We start from the raw sequence: 19,266 nt of genomic DNA, 5'->3' as shown, positions 1-19,266 counted from the left end.
TTTCAACAAGAATGTAAAATGAGATTAAAATCGTAACCTAAATTTAAAATTAAACTCTGCTTTTTCTAGTAGATAAACTTATCCTTTGGTGGAAGAGAATGTTAATTTATGCTTGGATAATCTGTAAACTACAGACTAATGAGTCTAATTTCTTAGGGCTGATAGGACAAAAGTGATATCATTTGAGCCGTGTCTACACGTGCATGCTACTTCGAAGTAGCGGCACTAACTTCGAAATAGCGCCCGTCACGGCTATACGTGTTGGGTGCTATTTCGATGTTAACATCGATGTTAAGTGGCGAGACGTTGAAGCTGCTAACCCCATGAGGGGATAGGAATAGTGCCCTACTTTGACGTTCAACGTCAAAGTAGGGACCGTGTAGTCATTGCGTGTCCCGCAACATCGAAATTGTGGGGTCCTCCATGACAGCCATCAGCTGAGGGGTTGAGAGATGCTCTCTCTCCAGCCCCTGTGGGGCTCTATGGTCACCGTGTGCAGCAGCCCTTAGCCCAGGGCTTCTGGCTGCTGCTGCTGCAGCTGGGGATCCATGCTGCATGCACAGGGTCTGCAACCAGTTGTTGGCTCTGTGGATCTTGTGTTGTTTAGTGCAACTGTGTCTGGGAGGGGGCCTTTAAGGGAGCGGCTTGCTGTTGAGTCCGCCCTGTGACCCTGTCTGCAGCTGTTCCTGGCACCCTTATTTCGATGTGTGCTACTTTGGCGTGTAGACGTTCCCTCGCAGCGCCTATTTTGATGTGGTGCTGCGGAACGTCGATGTTGAACGTCGACGTTGCCAGCCCTGGAGCACGTGTAGACGTTATTCATCGAAATAGCCTATTTCGATATCACTACATCGAAATAAGCTATTTCGATGTAGTGTTCACGTGTAGACGTAGCCTTGGTAAGTTATATTTTTCCTCTGAAAGTTCAGCTGAAGATCTGTGAGCTATAATGCTTTTTCCTACTTATTTCTGCTGAAATTAACAAATTTTACTGCTTTCATAAAAATTGGCTTTATTATACTTCTAGTTCTTTCTAATAGTTGTAGCAAAATCTGTTCATCTGTTCTTTAGAACAATGGTTAAAACAGAATGGTAGAAAACAGGTTATTTTACCATGTTAAATTCCTACAACTGTCTTGTGCAAATGCTCTAGCGCTACCATGTTTTTGAGCAGGCGCTTCAAATTTGGCAAACAGTTGCTTTGGTGTCTGATGTGCCTTCATTCATTTATGTGAAAAGTGGCCCAAATTTGGCCAAGTTAAAATTTTCTAAAAATATACTTCACACACTCTTAGTAGAGATTTCTTAGTTTGACACTTGAATTCGGTGAAGAGATTCACCGAAGGCAAGTCCTACGCTACAGTGCTGTATCAGCACAGTTTCATCTTTGGTGAAGACGTGTTATGCTGACGGGAGAGCACTCTCCTGTTGGCATAATTACTCCACCTTGTCAAGAAGTGGAAACGGTTGGAAAATATCGTCTGTGGACACAGTGCTGTGTGGACAGCGTGAAACTTGCATTGCTTGGGGGTGGGAGAGGAAGGTCTCTAATTTACACTTCTGTCATAAGATCTATTGACTTCAGCTGTAGACCTACCCTGAGAGCGCTCTGTCGCAGGACGAAAACCTGAGAAGGAATACCATGTCATTCCTTGTTTGTGGCAGCCAGTGGCTCTCTTGGTCCTGAACACAGGAATGGAGATTAGGGAGGCTTTGCTTTTGTCCTCAAAGCTCCTCCTTCTGTTAGGATATAGATAGGAGGAGGTAGACTTTGAAAGGAGTACAATTAACAAAAACTGTCATAATCCATAAGGAAATTGAATTGAAGTTGCACAGTCAACATTAATCCTGGCATTTTCTAATGATCGCATGGTAGACTTTGCAACTATAACATTCTTATCATGGAGTTTTGTGTTCTTGTAATTATATTAGTATACTACTTCTACATTTATTTTTTTAAACTTCATTGGCTTGCTGGCTCTTAATCTTTTTTCTAGAAATGCTTGTCATGACAACCAAAGTTTTTAAAAATAAAAGCCAAGTACTGTCTGCTTCCATTGTATGCCACTGCTTGGCACTTTTGGAAATTGAAGATGAGAGGCTTTGTTAATAACATTTCATCATATCATCTAACTTTTTGTTCAGGCATTACTTTTCAAACTTTTAAAAATACAAATGAAATTAAATGACTGAAGAGAAAAGGTTCAGGGTTCTGATGTACCAAACAGGTAATAAAATAACATGTCTTAGTCTCTAAACAGTTTCTGAAAAGAAAATAATCATGCAAGAGTAATGGGGTGGACTGCGCATGTATGTGGACATGCGCACAATAGTTTAATTTTCCATTCTGAAGTGTTCCTTTAAAACAAGTTCCTATGCTTTCCTTCTGAGGTACAGTACCTTACAATAGCTAGATAGACTTAGGCAGCTTGTCAAAGCTGCGTAAACTCTCTGCATATGGCTTGCAGAAACAGCTGGATTTTCATTTCTCCTTCCATTCAGCAGGAGTCTCTTTCATGTCTGAAAATTGAAAACGTGTGTTTTTCAGTGTGGTGCATGGATGTGTGTGTGCCCTCTGGCACACCTGTTTCTAATTTCCTGACTTGAAAGCGTAACTCATCAAAAGAAGTAGAAAAACAATTTCTTTCTGACACGCTGTTCAGAGGCCCTTGTGTTACAGCAGGCTTTCCTTTGCCATCTTGGTTCCATCGATAGAAGATTATTGTAAGATACAGAGCTCACATAATATGGGTTGTTCGTCTTACGACGTGCTGGTTTTTTTTTTTTGTACATTTTGTGGTTATTTCAAGCATTAGAATTTTACTAGTAAAGTTTTTTTTCCTAGAAAAGTCTATAGTGTAATTCAAGGTTTCTAACATGAAACTTAAATAAGGAGCAGTGGTCACAAAGGTGACGTTTACACTACATTCCTCTTTCGAAAGAGGAATGCAAATGAGGTAAATCAAAAATACAAATGAAGTGCTGATTTATAAACCTCATGCTTCATTTGCATAATCTTGTCTGATTGCTTTTTTGGAAGAGACATTTTCTCAAAAGAAAAAAAGTAGTGTAGACGTGGTTCATTTGAAAAAAAAAAACCAAAACAAAAACCTAATTTTTTTCAGGAATAAAGGCTCTTTCGAAAAAGGGTTTTTTTCCGAATGACCCACATCTACACTGCTTTTTTCCCTCTGAAAAAATCTCTTCTGAAAAAGTGATCAGACAAGGTTATGCAAATAAAACACAAGGTTTGTAAATCAGCACTTCATTTGCATTTTTGATTTTCCCCATTTGTATTCCTCTTTCAAAAGAGGAATATAGTGTCGACATAGCCTAATACTATAAAGTGATCTGTGAGGTACAGCAAAAGTTATTGTTTGATGCAGCAGATCAAATGTTTGTCATGGGAATTCCAGTAACTTCACATTTGTATGTGCTTAATTTAGTAACTTCAAGTCAAAGATGGTGGAAGTATTTTGAAAACCAGTAATTTTGATTTCTGAGAGTTGGACGTGGTTAAATAACTAATTCACCTGCTACAGAGAAGGTCTTTTAGCAAGCTGTTCTGCAAAAGTGGAGACACTTACTGCTTCCAGGTGACCATGCTGATATGGCTTACCTGCTCTTTCAGTCCAGTAGATGAAACATTTCAGTCCTCTCTGTAACAGGTGTGTCATAGTATATGCTTTCCTCCAACATTATGCCATTGAAGTACCCTGGCTCCGTTTGTTCTTGTAAGTAAATAGTAACAGGGTGAACCCTTAGCAAAGCTTTATAAGTGTGTAGCCATAAGAATTGCAACAAGTAAGCAGTTTATAATCAGTAGTTTGAAGCAACATAAGGCATAGACAACACAGGAATGCAGCTCCTGGTCTCATTGTATTGTGCAGTTAATTTGTCCAAAAAGCAAACTTCTCCTAGTCCTGTTCTTTGTGTTCAGCTAACACCATGTGAGATGTGTAAGAGTGTTAAAATATTTACTGTGTTTGAATGAATAAATATTTTATTTTCTGCACAATGATTATCCTTTTGAAAATTGTGGGTTCACTTGCATTTTGTCAGTGCATTCTGGGGCTGGATAAGCTGTGCTGGGGCCGGGGCCAGAGGAATGGCTGGGGCCTGAGTCACTGGAGTGGAGGTCACCAGGGTGCCTGGGGCCAGAGGAGCCATGCTGGGTCTGCAGGAACCGCTGTCATACACTTGTTCCACCGAGCGATGGGGCATTGGTGCAGAGCGGGCAGAGGGCACTCCATGTGTGGCTCTGAGGAGCTGCATTTAAAGGCTCCAAGAACCACATGTGGCTTCAGAGCCTGGAAATGCCACACCATAGTGTGGTGTTTTGCCACGTGTGGCAAGTAGCCAACGTATTGGACACTGTGGACTTAGTGCCTGCTGTTTTTAGAGAGTACCAAAACCTAGACCTAATCTTAAAATTTAGATTGACCGAGCTATGTAGAGTTGAAACATAGGTTTCTGCTCTAACAGTGGTCTGTGAACACCAATGTTACAAACTGACTGGTCAATCGCACCCCCATTTGAAACTGGAAGTACATAACAAGGCAACAGAGACAAAAAAAAAAAAAAAAAAAACCCAACAAAAAACCAAAACCCAAAAAATGAACACAGCAGTAAAGAAAAAAGGTTTAAACATTTAAAAAAAAAGTTTGACAACAAGATACAGAAACTGTTTCTGTGCTTGTTTCATTCAAATTAAAACTGTTAAAAGGAGCATTTTTCTTGTACATAGTTAAGTTTCAAAGCTGGGTTAAGTCAGTGTTCAGTTATAAACTTTTGAAAAAACAACCATAATGCTTTGGTCAGAGCTACAAACATTTCAGAGGTACAACCTCCTTTCTGAAGGTGTTTGTAATTCTGAGGTTTTACTTTAATTAATGTGACCTATGAACTATGAGGTTGATGTGGGTAAGATTCTTCTGTTGACCAAGTTAGTGCTGCTTAATAGAAGTCAATTAACTACATTAATTAAAAAAAAAATCCCTTTTGTCGAAGTAGGAAGTGTCTCTATTATGGCACTCCCAGCAGCAGAAGTCCAGCACCTGCAGTGTAAATACACCTGCAGGTTAGGAAAGGGCAGAGTAGACCAAATAAAAATGGAGGCTCTTGGATGAAGGAGGGTATGGGCTTGCTAGGAGGAGTAAGTTGGGTTTTGTCCTGTTCCATTCCTGTAACTTAGGAAGCAAACCTTTATGACTTTGCTTATGGTAAAGCTTAAAATTAGAGGACATTGAGTTTGCATGTAGGTTGTTGCTTTAAAGTGCCTTTTCTTCTCCCAGTGCTTTGTTCAGACTATTATATAAAAATGCTTTGTTTGAAGAAGCTGGTTAGTTTCACAGATTCCAGAAAGGGCTGGGGTGAAAGCACATGCTTGAAATCCAGTTAAACATCCAACCCTGCACCCCCAGCCCTGCCTGCTCCTGCACTCCCTTTCCAGATCCCTCACCCTGCTCCCACCACCCTGCTACTGCATCCCTGCTTCCAGACCCCATGTAGACCAGTGTCTCCTCTAATTTTTTCCATCCCTGTATGGAATGAATTTTGTTATACGTACCAAGGCATGTGCGGATGTGCACAATCCCACCTCCCCCCATAGAAATACATGCTACTAGCTGTGGGTTCTCTGCTAATCAGTTGGGTGGCACCTGAATGTCTCCCTTGTTGCTGCTCAAGTGCTCAGCTTAACAGGGAATATTGATCTCTAAAAATATGTTCCAAGATTAGAATTCAAGACAGCTTTGAAAAATTGGAGAATTGATCTGAAATCAACAAAATTAAATTTAGTAAAGGAAAGTGAAAAGTACTGTGATTAGGAAGGAAAAAGGAAACTCACTAGCTAGACTGTACTACTGTTATAATGAATCACAAATTGATTGTGAGCCAATAGTATTCTTGAGGTATCAAAAAAAAAAAACAACAATGGGAATCTCAATCTGGAATGCATTAATTGGAGTGTTGTATGTAAACACAGGTAATTGTCCTGTTCTACTCAGGATTGAATAGAAATAGCTGACCCCACAGAGAATGGGTGGATGATATAAAAGATTGATGCAAAGCTAGTCTACAGAAACTAAGCTACTCTGCACTGGACAGGGAAAGATGGAAGGAAATAGTGAGGGAGGCATTGGACAACAATGGGCATTGAGCCCATGGTTGTTCTTGATGATGATGACTCAGGATTGGTATTGCCAGAGATGGAATATTGTATCTAGTTTTGGCTGCTACAATATGGACAAATTGGATAGAGACTAAAAGAGAGCAATAAAATTGAAAACTGGTTTGAAAAACCTGATGTAGGAGGAAAGGTTAAAAAAATTAGACTTGTTCGGTCTTGAGAGAAGATGACTAAGGCGAGACTTGGTAAGTCTTCAGATATGGTAAGTTTTCAAATATGATAAAGAAGATGGTGATTGATTTGTTTTCTATATATGGCAAAAAGTAGGTGCCTTAATCTGTAGCAAGAGAGATTTAAATTAGCTATTGGGAGATCCTTTCTGTCTATAAGGATATTTAAATATTGGAACAGGTGTGTCCTAGAATCCTCATCACTGAAGGTTTTTAAGAACAGGTTAGACAAACATCTGTCAAAGAAAGCCCTAGTTCTGCCTCAGCATGGAAGAGTGGAACAAATGTCCACGCAAGGTCCCTTTCAGCTCTACCTCTGTTTCTGTGATAAGTTGCTTGTTTTCACTTTTAGCATTATCCAAACCTGTTCTAATTTCACCTGTCATCTCTTGCACACTGTCGAGATTTGGACACACATCTGACTGGCCTGTGATAAGTTTCCATTGTCCACTTGTTGCATTTTCAAACAAGCATTTTTGTGCTTTCTCCCATGCTGCACTTCACACTTGTGGAGGCACTCCCTGGGAACATCTGCAAATCTACCTCATTATCCTCCTTCACAGCTCCCAAGAATTAGAACTGTGTGAGCAGGAAGTTTTTGCTGGTTATACTTTGGAGGTTTTTGTCTCTGTGAGCGAGGGAGAACCACAAGAGGGAGAAGAGAAAAGTAACTTCTGTATGTAGCATGAATATTCAGAGGGAACATGACCCTGGAAAAACAGATTGCTTTTAGACTAAGAGCTTGTTTACACTTAGGTGAAGATCAGCTTGGTCAGTGTCAATCTTCTGGAGTTCGATTTCATGCGAGTAAGGGAGGAGTAGTTTCGCAAGGAGGGGGGTCGACGGGAGCAACACTCTTGTTGACCTTCCTTAGTGAAGGCAATCAAATAAGTCGATTTCTGATACATCGATTCTAGCTATGCAGTTGCTGCACCTAGAATTGCATCCCTGAAATTGACTTTAAAGTCTGGTGTAGACCTTTCCTAAGTGATGGCTGAAAGGTGCTTGGGCTGTAGTCAAAGACGCAGCTTTGTACTTTCCTTGCGAAAAGCAGGATTTCATCAGTGGTAACTGAATCCACCATGAAATTTTTTTCTAGCCATGAATTTTGGATAGGCACTTGGGTCAAAAAGAAGCAGCCTAAACATTCTTTAGGTTTTCACTTTTGCTTAGATTTTTTGTTTATAAATAAAAGGTTGTGTCTAATAATTCGAACTTAGTGGTTCATTTAATTGTTTCTTTTCTTCCATCTCCTGCCAACTTTCTAGGATAGTATTTGTTTTCTCTGATTGTTCTGTGAGAATTCTCTTCTTATATGTTAAACACAAACTGGTAGAAGATACTAAGTCCTCATAGAGAAGAAAAAATGTGTTTCAAGGGCTTTTAACCCAGCACATAAATTAACTGCCAGTGACAGTTAATTGTTTCTCTACACTTTTATCTTAGAAATGTAGGGTTGGTATTTTCAAAGGACCCTGGGTGTTTAAATCCCATTGAGGATGGATGTTTTGCCAGGATTTCAGAGTTATCACCACAGTATTTTTAGAGAAGAGGAAATTACTTATCTGTAACTGCTGTGCTCTGAAGATGTATATTGTGATTACTGCTTTCAGTGCTCTCCCGAGAGAAGTTTTGAGCATTGTGTTAACTTTTTCTCCTTGTGCGCTTTTTTTTTAAGGGCAATATTTTCTTCTTGCTGATAGAAGTCCTGAGGTCCACATGTGTGTTCCACTTCATGAATGATAGGAGGAACTCTTTGCTGAAAAGAAAAAATATATTAATTTGTGTGTGAAATTGTAATGAAACCCCAGTGGCACTGCATGCGTGTAAATCATTGAACAGTACGGCCAGTTATTAGGGCTTTTGGAAATATAATTCCATGCTGTTGTGAATGCAGTATCTTGTCCTTTAAGGTTAAAGATAATCATGAAATCTTTTCGTAATTTACTCTGTCATTTTAATTTTCCATTCACTGCCAATTGGTACAATTATTCAAATGCAGTTTGTATGACAGTTTTAATATCATAACTTTAGGTTGGTCTTGGAACACAAAATAATAAGTCATTTCAAAGAGCTGCTTAAGCTAGAAGGCTTAATTTTCATTGTAATATTAATTTCTCTTTAGAAGTAAGATTGAAAGAAGCAGGCACAGTGCAGTTGTCATGTTAGGTCAGCCAGCGTGTGTATTCCTGGTGTAGAGCATGGTTTTATTGCATTACTGTATTATATTTATTGTCTTCAATGTTGTCTCAGTTAATTTTAGTATTTACCTTTTATTGTAGAAAAAAAATCTTTCTTAATTTCAATGTGTGTCTGAAACAGATGGTTTAAAAGAAGGATACTAATGAAAACAGGAAAGTCTATGTTTAGATGGGGAAAAAAATCAACCTCAAGAGATGCTTACATGTATGTTGAATGTATGCTTTATAGGCATTATAACATAAATAGACCAGACAAAACCTACTTACAGAAGACTAGTGTCACAGGTTTGTAGTATTCCAAGTATGCTGAACTAGCTTCAGTGCCATAAAAACAGTACTTGTATAGGTCTTCCACATGACTGCTGTTGTGGCTGTTATGTGAGTTGTGTTAAATCTTCTTAGCACAGGTTATTGTAACAGACTAATCCTTCATACTGTCATACATACAGACTAATCCTCATAACCTTTCCTTATACTGTCTTTTGGAGATGGGACAGGAGAAGTCTGCACTAATGGATATAGTATATGCAGTATTTTAGATGTGAAAAGCAAGCTATACAGTATATTGTGCGTCTTCAACAAGATAGGCTCGTGTAAATAGCGCAAATCAAAAAGGTGGGCCACAGATCTTATTTTTATTGTAAAAGACCCACGTCTGATCCTTAGAATGAGCACTATATTTTTTTGAGCCAAAGCCAGGTCAGTCCATTTGTAGGATTTGCATGAGTAGAATCTTGCCACAGTGGATCTTAAATAAGAAATCCAATGGACTTTCAGCTGAACAATAAATCTTGAAATCTGCAGCCACTAACAATGATGAAGAATACTTGCAAGCATCCCAAGCCTTAAATATAACAGCAGAGGTATACAAAAACTTAAAGAAATGAGCCTGGCATTCTTTATTCAAATATCCGAAGGGCTTGAACAGATTATTTATACTTTATATCTTGATGTATAAATAACAAACTGACTACTCCAGGAGGAGAAGATTTCAAAAAATCAACTTCATGAAGTCAAATACTCAGAGATATGGGCGGGGGGGCTATTCAAGAATGTACTGAGAATTTCAGTGTTCTCTGAGCACTAATACACACGTAGACTGACCTAGCCTGACAAATGTATTGTGCCTGTGTCTTTCAATCTTACTTCCAACAGGAGCTGCAATTGCCCATACCTGGGTTGCTGTAGGTAAATATAGTGGTGGTGGCCTTCCGGGGCTACCCCGGTGAATTGCTGGTGTTTATTGCTCACCCATGCTTCAGTGGGTCATTTTCAAACTTTTCTCCTTAACTACAAGGACTATAATTTTTTCCATAAGAAAAGCAAAGATGCTGTCCTAATCACATGAGCCCATGAGCTAGAAGCTTAGAGAGGAAAAAAACAAAAACAGAAAAACCCTCATTGCACAACTTATGATGATAACCCTAACAGTGAAGAACAGGAAAATGCACAAATATCTAGATCACTATCTAGTTTTGCCATATATGAGTAATATGAGTTAAAGATCTAGGTTCTATTAGCCCCCCCAGCTGAATAGCTGTGGGGTGAGTCCTTGAGGTTTGTAACTATAGGAAACCTCACTTTAAGTAATCCTAACTATAAGTAAGTATCATAGAGATGCCATTCTGCAAATCAGGAAATACAGCGTTGCAATGAAGACAGCTAAGCAGCAAAATGAGTGCATGTTGGCAAGATCATGAGACTTGAGTTTTGGGGCTGGGTGTGGTTGAAGGAAAAGATCTTTCCATGAAGGAAAGTGAATGGATGTTAAGAGAAACGAAGCACTTCTCATCTTTAACAAATTTCTAACTTCAAAAAGTGTTCTAAATTTCTATCAAAATGCTAGTCTGAGTCTGTCCCCTGAATTTCATTAATCAGCTCCTGTAGCAGGTTCATCCCATGAGCTGTTGATCTTGCAGAGGTAGTGCTAACTGTGAACAGTGACTCTTGGAGAAAGGTGATAGTGTTGTCCATATTTGTTTCAACTTAAGGAAATGCCGAGAATTTTGTGGATGACAGACTGAGGCAGGAATTCAATCAACGTTTGAAAATATATTAATACAACAAAGATTTGGTAGTGTTTGAAAAAGGAATGGATTATACTGTGGCCCAGTTTTTCATGGTAAATGATTTTATTACAAAGGTTGAACCTCTCAAATCTGGCACCCTTGGGACCTCACCAATGCCAGATGAGAAAATTTGCTGGACTAGGGGAGGTCATTATTGTCTAGCAGTATACCAACACTTCCACTGTTTACTGGGCTCTGAGAAGACATTTGGGGTAAATTACAGCTAAATAACAGCACAGAACACTGAGAACCAGGGCTGGTGGCCGGAAACAAACAGTATGGGACTTCACAAAATTTGGCCTTACCCATGAGAAGTGGTCATCCAGGCTAAAATGCTGCATTATGGGTGTTGTTGGATGAGAGAGTTCTGGATTAGAGAGATTCAATCTGTATCTGATGTTTCAGTCAAGTTACAGGAAGAATTTAGAAGGTAGCAAAGGGATCGGGAATCTGTGGACAAATTTTGGGATGTGGGAGAAGTATTAGAAGGATCAGCGTGCATAATGCCATGGGATCAGGTACATAGTGCATGAGATCCGTGCATGCAAGCACTGTACATATTTCATGAGATCACATTACGTCGTGTGTGGAATTGAATTTACATAGTACTAAGATACATGTGTCCGTCATCTCCCCAAGTATACACAAGTTTGTAATATGAATGGGCTAGTAAAGTACATAGGCATATTTTGTTGAGTGACAGATGTGGGATGGAGGGAGAGGAGTTACAAGAAATGGATTACAAACTTGCCAATTTATACCTGGAGCGTAAACCTATGTTGCCATGGATGGAGGTGGGTGGGTGTTCTTTAAAAACTCAGTCCAGATAAGTATTTGAGGGAATATCTCCCCTAAGGCAGGAAGTCTCTCTGTCCTTGGCAAAGTTCATAGAGTGAGGGGAAGAGTGCCTCTACTTTAAGATCTTCTGACTTTAACATTAGAGCTGTTGATTTTGCACCAAGAGCTTTTCTCTGTACTGGGTTTTCCCCTTCCCTCCCTCCCCAGAGAAGTGAGGGTGGTGCTGTGCTGTGTATCCACAATTTACTTTTTAACTGATGTTTGACCGTCAGCTAGGAAAAATAAAGCAAATCATGGAGACTGGTCAGATTATAATGCTGTTCTGTGATCTTTGTGGGTAATATCTGGCTTCTGGAATGCCAGTAGGAGAATACAGTGCTTAACTTCCACAAAAGTGAGCTGATATTGACAGCTGCATTACAGGTGAGTCAGACACAAATTAGAATCCAAAACATTTATACTGTAAGTTCTAGAGAATGTTAGAAGATTCTCCATTACATCACTTATTTCATCTGTAGCTGCTGTATTTGTCTGTTACACAGCATATAATAGTTTCAAGGCTTGGGTAAGAAAGGAGACAGTGGAAAGCTTACAATAATACATGATCTAATACTTATTAGATTCCCCATTTTGTTATTTTTGAAGCCTTCAAAATTCTAAGTAATCCATTCCATAGTAATATAGTAAATCCTTCCCCCGTCGTTTGCCCTGTCAAAGAGTGGATGATGTATTGTAGAATAAATTCTCCTGTTGAAAAATAGATGTTGCTGTATTGAAAACTGAAGTAACAAATGTTTCCTTTTAAAATTGGGAAAATATTCTTCTCATTACTTATCTGTCCCTACAGAATACTAGCATGTGATGTGTTGAAAGATTTCCAAATGTACTATTAGCAACACTCTGTAAGTTTACTGCTTTATTAATAGCTTGACATGCATGCTTTAAAAAAAAAAGGCGAAATCACTGTCGGAGCTTTTGAAGGGAGTCATTCTCAAGAGGAAGAATGATCTTACACATGTTGTTTAAAGGTGCTTAATCTCAGTTTGAGGCCCTTTTTAGATGTTGCATCAAAATCTTTAACTAGTAAACATCTGCTTACATTCAAAGGCTATGACTACACAAGAGAGTTTTGTCGACATAACCCATGGAATATCCACATTACCAAGGCATTCTGTTGACAGTAAATTGACAGAATGCAGCACTTCTATTGACAGCATTCTGCTGTTCCCCCCATGATGTAGAACACCTCTCTTGACAGATCTCAGTGAACAGGAAGCCAGTCTGGACATTCCAGGGGGGCCTTCTGTTGACAGAAAAGGCCTCCTGGCCCTAGGCAGCTGCCCCAGGGGCTGCCCTGTCCACAGCAATTGGCACTCTATGGTCACTGCTTCCAGCCATTCTTAAAGCTGCAGGGAGCCTTGGAAACCCCATGGCAGGAAGCTGAGAGCATGAAAGCAGCAGAGTCGCAGGCTGCTTGTCCCCATGCTCTCACAGCCATTCCTTGCAGCTGATTGATAAAATATGGCAGAGAGCTACCCACCCCATACCCCCCAGGACTCTCTAGGGACCAGCTAGAGCAGTCCTAGGAGCCATGCCAGAGCATAAAACATCAGCCACTCAGCAAAGTGGAGGAAAGCCTCTGCATGCACCCGGCTGGCCACCACCCTGGCATCAGGGGGCCACCCCGCCTGCACCATGGAGAAGGTGCATGCGAAGGTGAAAGAACTCTACCAGGGCTACATCTGGGCTCGTAACACCAGGTGGAGGTTGCAGCAGGACTTGTAACTTCCCCCTACTACAAGGAGCTGCACAAGCTCCTGGGGCAGACAACTCCTCCCCACTGACCTCCCTCATGGACACAGAAAGGAACCACCCCCTCAGCCAGAGCCTGAGGAGGGACCAGCAGCACCCTGGGATCCATCCCCTGCAGGAGCCATAGGCAGACACAGGGTCTGAGGCCAGCATCAGCACCCTGGGCTCAGGCCCCTCCAGCCAGGCCACCTCCAGGGTGTACCCAGAGCTATTCAAGGGTCCCTCTGGAGGCTGACTGACCTCCTTGAGCAACGGTTGCAAAATGACCAGGAGTGGGAGTTGTGGGACCAGGAATGGCAGTTGCGGGCCTGGGACCAACTGATGTGTCCCACCTTGATGCCACTACCAGCATTTGGTGGGACCTGTTGGCCCAGCCACCTGCTGCTGTCCCTGCTCTCCCCACCCCTGCCCCACTCCCCCACCAGCCAACCCCAAGCTTTCTTCAGTTTTTGCCAAGTATGAGTGCCATGCCTGCCCCTTGCTCCCAAGGCCCCTCTTGCTGACCCAAACACCACTGCAGCCACACCATGTCCATATCTTCCTGTGCTCCCATCCCAGGGACCCCAATCCCGGGGTGGGAGGAGATCCTGAAGCTAACACCACTTGGGATCCCACTCCCTTGAGGAGTCATGGCCGCCCTATCCATGGCTTGATGCCTCCCATCTCCTGTCCTAAGCCTCCCCATCCAAGTTCTGATGTAGCCCCCGGCCCAAGCCACCCCCACTGTATATGGTTCACTGTTTTTGCACTGTATGTAAATAGTTTTTTATTGCTTTGTTTATTTTCAAGCTGTTTAAAAATTATTCAACCACACCCCCACGCTCCTCTTAATTGGGGATGGGTTAAAGGGGCAAAGGGAGGGGTTGTGGGGAGAACCAGGTGGGACTGTGGACTCAAGGTCCATGCTGGGGTGCCCTGGGGAGGGTCATAGGAGGCTGTGGGAGAAGCTCTCCCTCAGGATCCACAGCCTGTCCTGCTGGGCCTGGTGGATCAGAGCTGTGCCCAGCTGTGCATGGTCACAGCCAGCATCCTCCCCGCTCCCTCCACCCGAGAAGGAAGGCCTCCCCCTCCCCCTCCATAATGTTGTGGAAGGCACAACATGCTGCCACTACTTGTGGGACATTGTGCTCCTCCATGTCCAGGCGGATGAGGTGCTGAAGGTGCACACTCAGCCTGCATCCATGCCCGTTTGAGCCAGCTGCCCTGTATAGGGCTTCATAAGCTGGGGCAGGAGTGGGTCAGCAGCATCCCCCACATTGCAGAGTGGCATGTGCACATCCCCGACCACCAGCTCCCAGCAGGTGATAAAGGTGCCCCCCTCCAGCACAGGCCAGAGTTGCATGAAGCATGAGGAACTGATGCATCTGATGAGGTGGGTCTTTGCCCACGAAAACTTATGCTCCAAAATATGTTAGTCTGCAAGGTGCCACAGGACTTCTTGTTTTTGTGTGTTGTGTCATCATGTGGAAGATAGCAATGAAGCTAATAGATGTAAGGTGAGTTGGGGATTAACAAAATAACACTGTTCAGAAGAAGCACAATTACCACTTCTTCCTCGAGTGTCCCCGTGGGTGCTCCACGATAGGTGGCGGGCTCGCCCTGGTGCCGCAGGTCAGATCTTTTCAGCAGTTTCTGCCAGACCGCACGTGCGCCGGCGCGCGCTGCTCCCTTGCGCGCTCCCGACCGCGTGCGCGATCTGGTCCCCGCCAGTTCCTTTTTAACCGCCATCGGCTGCAGACGGAATCCGCTCAGGCTACGGTCAGAGTTAGTGTATTTAATGTTTTTAAAGTGTTTAGAGCTTCTTTTTCAGTTTTTAGCTTAAGTTATCTTGTTGTTTTTCAAAAAAAAAGAAAAGGGAGTAAAAAGTAAAGTTTTACAGCCTTAGTAGCGAGCGGAGCAGCGGAGGCCCGGGGACGTAAGGCCATTAGGCCTCCTGCCGTGGCAGGCTGAGTCCGAGAGGGGAACAGGCACAGAGAAGGTGCTAAGTACCCTATTAACAACTCAATGACGCACCACAATGTCCTCTTCAGGATTCAAAAAGTGTGAGTCATGCCGCAAAGCAATGCCGGCCTCCGATGGGCACAGAAATGCTCCTTCTGCGCAGAGCTCACAGCCAGAGCAAGGAAGAACAGAGATGCGGCTGAAAATGCTGCTCTTTGACAAGGCCCTCCAGCCAGACACGCCGGAGCGGCCTCAGCAGGAGGGACCTGCAGGGGCCCATAAAAGGAAAGCTGCTTCCCTAACCCCATCAGCGCAAAAACGGAGGAAGCTTTCACCAACCCGATCCCTGCTGGCAGCCACAGCGAGCGGGACGGGTGGAGCGCATAACCCCCAGCCACAGTCACAGCTGAGCGGCGGTGGTGCGGAGACGCACGTGGCAGAGGCTGAGCCTCCGATAATCAAACAGCCGCCCCGCACCGTGGGCAGGGCGGCAGCCAGGCAAGCGCTGGAACCGGCGGCACCGCAGCTAGCGGCACCGACCCCCGAGGAACCGGCGGTGCAGAGCTCGCAGGCATGCGGCCTGCAGGCACCGGGGGAGACCACCCGCGCGGCACCGCAGCGGAGCGTGCCGAGCGTGGCGCAGACACCGGGGCCGAGATCCCCGACGCGGAAAGGGGCGGAGCCAGCCCCACAGGGGAGGGGAAAGGCAGCACAGAAAACCCGGCACCGCAGCCCTTCTCCAGGCAGGGCTGCAGGGCTACTCGCTCTAAGCCCTCCATTTATGGTGCAGACTCCAACGAAGCGGCAGGGGTCACCTGCAGTATACCCTGAGCCCCCATTCCTGTTCCTACAGCTAGCATCACCATGGCTTGGACCACCATCGCCCTTCCTGGGCTTTGAACCCCTGGAGTACTGCCACAAATCAGTCTCTCCATTATCTCAATCACCCAGACGATCTCGCTCCCCCAGACGCAGGGGGTGTGCGTCTCCAGAGTGGTCCAGGTCTCTATCTCCGGAACAGTGCCCGTGTTGCCATGGTCGCCCCTATCATGCAGGGCATAGACACCATAGGCATACTCCCAGGGACAGATCCCCCCAGACGTTTCAATATCCTCGAGGGCAATCGCAGACAGGAACGGAAACACAGGTATCTCAGGGGGAATTGATTCTGGAACCCCGAGATTTTCCCTCGCAAGTATCTAGTGAGAGGATGTATCACCGTCAACAGGACCCAGAGGGGTCCAGAGAGGCGTACCCTAGCGGTTCCTCGCTATCTTCCCCTGACGAGGCCACGGCCCCAGGGGACGTCCATCCTCCGGATGATCTCAAACAGTTCCAAGAGCTGTTTAAAAGGGTGGCCTTCACGCAAGACATCCAAACAGCAGAGGTGCAGGAGAAACACCATAAGCTCCTTAAAAACCTGAGACCTCCAGCCTCTTCCAAAATAGCTATTCTGCTGATGAAGCAATCAGGGAGTCCGCCACCACAATATGGCAGACCCCTGCGTCCACTCCGCCTATAAACAAGTACTTTGTCCGACGAAGGGCATGGAGTTCCTGTTCAGCCACCTGCAACCAAATTCTCTGGTGGTGGAATTGTCTCAACAGAGGTTGAAAACTTCTCAGTACAAGACAGGGGGAACGGACAAGATGCCAAGAAACTAGAGTTGTTCGGCAGAAAGGTCTACTCCTCCTCTACCCTACTGTTGAGAATGGCGACTTACGCAGTGCATCTAGCGAACCATAATTTCGACAACTACTCCAGGCTGACTTCCCTCATGGACTCGCTTCCAGAGGACATGAAGCCGGTGCTCAAGGCCATCGTGCAGGAAGGCTACGCAGCCTCGAGGACAGGAGTTCAGATCGCCCTAGTCGTAGCGGATACGGCAGCACGCTCAACAGCTACGGCAGTTGTCATGAGCAGGGAGTCCTGGCTCCAGACATCGGGTATCCCGAGGGATCTGCAGGCGAAGATCGTTGATCTCCCCTTTGACACGCAGAAGCTGTTTGTTTGCAGTATCAACCACAGCGTCCCCAGTACCACAGGGGCTACAAGCAAGGGCGACATCAACAGCACCAACAGTACAGAACTCCCAGACGACATTCTCAACAGAGCCGTGCGTCCTCGGGGCAGGGCCAAAGGCCACAAGTTTGACACACAGATCGAGGGCTGCACTATCACTACCATTGCCCAATGTCATCCGAAGCTACTGTTCCACCATCGCCTCCGACCATTCTACGACCAGTGGCAAAAGATCACCACAGACAAATGGGTACTGGAGATCATAGCCATGGGTTATGTGATTCCCTTCCAGTCGCTCCCACCGCCACGACCTCCACCCAGACCCCACCTAAAGGACGCCTCCCACGAAGCGAGACTCAGGCAGGAGGTAGGCCATCTTATGCTTATAGGGGCAGTGGAAAGAGTGCTGGAGCAACTCCGAGGGAAAGGGTTCTACTCAAGATACTTCCTCACAGAGAAAAAGACAGGAGGCTGGAGGCCCAGCCTAGATCTTTGAAGCCTCAACCGGTACTTGCGCAAGCAACGCTTTCGGATGATCACAGTCGCCTCTATACTTACGGCACTGGACGATGGAGATTGGTTCGCAGCCCTCGACTTACAAGACGTGTATTTCCACATAACTATTGACCCGGTTCACAGGCATTTTCTCCTGGTTATGGTAGGCAAAGAACATTTTCAGTACAAGGTTCTGCCGTTCGGCCTCTCCTCGGCCCCCAGCGTCTTCTCCAAGACGTTGGCAGTGGTGTCAGCCTACCTGCACAGACAGGGGGTGTTTATATTCCCATATCTGGGGAAAAAAAAAGGACTGCCTACTGAAAGGGGCCTCGAAGGAGGAGGTACTTCGCATGATACGCGTCACAGCAGACACGTTCTCTTTGCTGGGCCTGGTCATCAATCTGGCAAAATCAAAGATAGACCCCGCACAGGACATAGAGTTCATAGGGGCACGTATAAATTCCATCACAGCAAGGGTTTATCTACCAGATGCCTGCTTTCGTGCCATTGGTTCCCTTGTGCAAGTCATCACCTTCAGCCCTACGGTGCCGGTTCTGACGTGCTTACAGCTGCTGGGCCACATGGCAGCAGCAACGTTTGTGGTACAGAATGCCCGATTGCATAGGCACAGCATGCAGCACTGGCTGGCGAGCGTCTACAAACCGGTAGCACACACCGTCCACAGGGTGGTGTCGCCCACGACAGAGGTGTGCAGATCCCTGCAATGGTGGGTGAACCCCAAGAACATGCTAACAGGGGTGCCTTTTCACCAACCACAAATATCTGTTTTTCTCACTACTGACGCCTCCCACGTAGAGTGGGGAGCACACATGGGCGAAAAGGTGACGCAAAGATTGTGGTCCTCCACGGAACAGTCACTGCACATAAATATACTGGCGCTCAGAGCAGCGTTCAATGCCTGCAAACACTTTTGAGACCATATACAAGGCAAGTAGTCGGGATTAGTACAGACAATACCTCCACCATGTTTTATATAAATCGGCAAGGAGGAGCTCGGTCCCGTGCCTTATGTGCAGAAGCAGTCCGATTGTGGAACTGGTGCATCGCCAACAATATAACCTTGAAAGCCTTGTATTTACCAGGCGCTCACAATGTGAAGGCAGACCAGCTGAGCAGGCGCTTTGCACTCACACACGAGTGGCAGATCCGTTCCGATCTGCTACGACCGATTTTTCACACATGGGGATTTCCCCAGGTAGACCTGTTTGCCACTCAACACAACAAGAAGTGCCCACAATACTGCTCCAGGGCAGGACTGGGACGGGGGTCCCTGGGGGATGCATTCGCGATCTCGTGGAGGGGCCCCCTGCTCTACGTCTTTACTCCCACAGTGCTTATCCACAAAGTCTTGCAGAAAGCCAGGAGAGAGAGAGCCCGAATAATCCTAGTAGTCCCAACGTAGGATTGACAGCAATGGTTCCCCTTACTCCTGCGCATGTTGGACCGTCCACTGATGCCCCTCCCGGTGGCGCCGGATCTGCTCACGCAAGCCCAGGGGTCCATAGTGCATCCACACCCCCGAGGCCTGTGACTGCAAGCATGGTTAA

The 19,266-nt window shown here is 44.9% G+C and overlaps 1 protein-coding gene across 4 annotated transcripts in view; it reads left to right on the top strand.

Annotated features, from left to right (window-relative positions):
- TASP1 (taspase 1) overlaps positions 1 to 19,266 on the top strand; it is a 167,344-nt gene that overhangs the window by 81,177 nt on the left and 66,901 nt on the right. The gene's annotated exons all lie outside the window — the stretch shown is intronic.

The sequence above is a fragment of the Carettochelys insculpta genome, chromosome 3 (assembly GCF_033958435.1).
Source record: "Carettochelys insculpta isolate YL-2023 chromosome 3, ASM3395843v1, whole genome shotgun sequence".
NCBI classification, from domain to species: domain Eukaryota; kingdom Metazoa; phylum Chordata; order Testudines; family Carettochelyidae; genus Carettochelys; species Carettochelys insculpta.
Note: the sequence above shows the minus strand (reverse complement) of the source record. Positions and strands in the feature narration are given on the sequence as shown.